Source organism: Ovis aries, chromosome 13, assembly GCF_016772045.2.
Source record: "Ovis aries strain OAR_USU_Benz2616 breed Rambouillet chromosome 13, ARS-UI_Ramb_v3.0, whole genome shotgun sequence".
Classification (NCBI taxonomy): domain Eukaryota; kingdom Metazoa; phylum Chordata; class Mammalia; order Artiodactyla; family Bovidae; genus Ovis; species Ovis aries.
In genome coordinates, this window is record NC_056066.1 from 12,376,074 (window position 1) to 12,379,317 (window position 3,244).

Genomic DNA, 3,244 nt, shown 5'->3' on the forward strand with positions numbered 1-3,244 from the left:
AACAGCTGTGGCTGTGGGTTGAAAGTTGGAGCCCAGATGTGTGAGCATCTGACATCGCCTGGGGAGCTAGTGGCTGGCAGGCACCTTTGATTCCAGAAGCGCTCTAAGGTGGGTGAGAAAACGGTTCCCCTGGGTGCTAGGGAACTGGGGAATGGCAGGGGCAGAGGGAACTAGGATTCTACTTTCTCCAGGGACATTGGACCAGCAGACCTCCAAGAAGTCACTCGTTGGGAAGCAGTTCCCAATGAAGACAGATAACGTTAAAATGCAAGAGAAGTTGCATTCTCAGAAAGTATCTGAACAGGAGAGTATCTGAGCACAAGAGTTGCTTTTATTCACCTCTCCTTCCTCTCAGACACTGCGGGGTGCTTGGGGAGTGGACATGGGTAAGTCTGTCCTGAGCAGGGATGGAAAGCAGTCTAACCTTCAGGATCTCCGCTCCGCTGGGTTCCCAGTTCCCCTGTGCTTTTTGTCTTCTTGCGTCACCCACATTCACTCGAGTGCTGGGGTTCTGGGTGGGGGTTGAGAAACTTTAAAGGGACAAATAATAATAAAGTAACAATTGTAGCCCTTTCATCCCTTAGTGCTTGTGGCAGAAAAGATGTGGGGAGGGCGGCTGTCGTTGCATGACAGGCTTGAGGTAGTGGGGTACCAGCCAGGCTGGTAGAGTCAACACAGGAAGGGTCCTGGTTAGCAGATGTTTGCAGGACCAAATGGCTGGTCGTGGGGAGTAGGCTCACCATTAAACCCTTAAAATGTGTGGTCCTGAGGAAATGAATTGTTTGCTGCCCATCTGAATCTGGGGTGGGATTCAGTGCCCAGGGCAGACAAATCAAGACCCAGGTGGGAGTAGGGTCTTAGGGGACCCCATACCAATTTCCTGGGACCAGGCAGGAGGCCCAGCCCTCAGCGTTGTCCCACCAGGCCTAAGGTTCCTAGCTGGAGAAGTCAGCTGGGGTATGAGAATCTGGCTGAATGGCTCTCTGGACACAAGCCCCGCACCCCACCCTGCCCCTCCATGTGCATCCTCCCATCTACACTAGAATCTCCACCAGTCCTGGGGAATCAGAATTGGGGTTGGTCTTTTCCTGCCAAAAGCCGGAGACTGGGAAGCTGCCTTTTTGCTTTATTTGATGTGGCCATCCTGCCTTTTGCCAACGATATATAAGGTGTGGGTGAGTCCGGGGGTGCAGTGAAGAAAGCGGAGTGGGTGCCTCTAGGGCACATCAGCGGAGCCTCTCTAAGGCGACGCCCAGCAGCGCAGGGCCACCCAGAGAGGTCGGGAATGCGGCAGGTACGCAGGGAGCGGGGTGGCTGAGAGCCGCTTTCTCGGAGGTTAAGGGAGTACATGCCGGAAACCGCAGGAGGTCCTGAGAAGGCCGTGGGGCTGAATTCGAAGGCCCAGCACTGTCCCGCAGCCGGCTATTCCAACCATTTCTGGGCTGCGTTCAGGTGTGATCTCCTAGTCCGAAGCCTTTCGCGCAGAAAAGTGCATTCCTTTTGTGGTACGTCTTTGTGTGCGGACCAAATATTTCTGATCAACTCTTTTTCTTAACGGTGGGAGTAACTAGAGATCGCTTTACCCACCGCAGGGAGCCCCAGATTTGAAGTCCGAGCCTCCCTTTTTGCTTCGGGCAGCTGGGACTAGAGGTGGTGGTGGGGATGCGGCTGTTGGAAGGACCAGAAAGAAACGTGGCCCAAGGCGCTGGAGCGGAGTTCTCCCTGGGTGTCCGTCGCTGCGGGTGTGCTGGTACACGTGTGCGGTTGCTGTTTTGTTTTATATAACAAATTGCTTGGGGTCCGCGAGGTGACAGGCAGCGGAGAGCCGAGCGCGAGCCGGCCGGGAGGGGAGAGGCGGCGGCTGGGCGAAGTGTGAACCCCTGAGAGCCGGGGAGCTCCCGAGATTTTACCCGGCGGTCTCCAGCGTGTCCAAGGAAGACACGGACACTTGGTGCATTTAGAAGCTCGCCTCTGCTGTCTCCTGGTCGGCACGGATTACCTTTCTCCATTTCCCTGTCCCGGTCATGACTCCCCTGGCCCTCAAAGCCACTGTCATTGTTCAGCAATCGACACCCCAGTTTTCTGGCTACTCTAGAAAAGTAAAAAACACAGTAGCCCCAAGAGAAAGCCCTTCTCTTCCTGAAATGTCAAAATGAAGTGGTCGGAGGAGAGTTGGCCCCCGCTAGCGCTGGGTTCGAGGCTGGCCCGGGGCTTCTAAAGGTGCAGGGCGGTGAGGCAGCCACAACAAAGCAGGGCACTGGGAAGTGAAGGGAGATGGAGCCGGCGCCCCCACAAATGTGAGGGCCTGGAGTTGACGTGAGTGGATCCCTCACCGCTGACTCCTTCCTCGCCTGCGGCGGCTGCTCCCTTCCCTGGGTGTCGCGAAGGCTTCAGCCATGACCTGGGGATGCCACATCGTGAGAGCTTGGGTTTAGGCGGTGCGGACTGCTTTAGGAAGTCGATGGTGTTGCTGGGTGGGACATGCGGCCTGTGCCTTGCAGACACACCGCGGGGACCTGCAGGAGCAGCCCCCATCCTTTCCCTTCTCTCTTGGTTCCACCTGTCTTCTAGGCCCCTAAAGCCAGGAGGGAGGGAGAGGTTGGAGGTGCCCCCTTCCTGCAGGGTGACTCGCAGTCCTTTCGATCCACCCCATCAAGGGGAAATCTTTCTCACTCATCCAGCCCCCGGGGGCTCCCCCTGTGGCCAACCCCTCGGACTTGTGCATTGGTAAACTCGAAAAGAGAAATCCCCTCTTCTCTCCCTCCCCACCCCCCTTTCCTCTACACCCTTACCCACCCAATTTTTATCTAGCTACCATCAGGGTTTTTTCTCGACCGGGGAGAAAAGGGTAGCTGCACATGGAGGGCCAGGATCCCTCGAAGCTGGAGGGCCCGCCCTGGCGCTGGGGGCGGATTCTGGGGTGGCCAGGGGGTAATCTCCTGGCTTATCTCCTCTCCGACTTCTCTGATTGCCCATCCTGGCCCAGGCGGGTTTCCTTCGAGTTTTAAACGGTGATAGATGAATAAGCGAGAAAAAAAACCAAAATCAAACCACATACCATCCCCAAAGCGCTGGCTCATTTTCCAGGGCTTCCTGGGCCTGGGCGGGTGGGCGTGGGAGCCTGGAGGAGCAGTGCGAGAGCCGCGAGCGCTTTTCGCCTGCGTTCTCCCGAGTTTCCCCCTTGCTGCTTCTACTTCGAGCGTCTTTCCTTTGCCAGTCTGTTTTGGGATCCCTTTTATCCTGC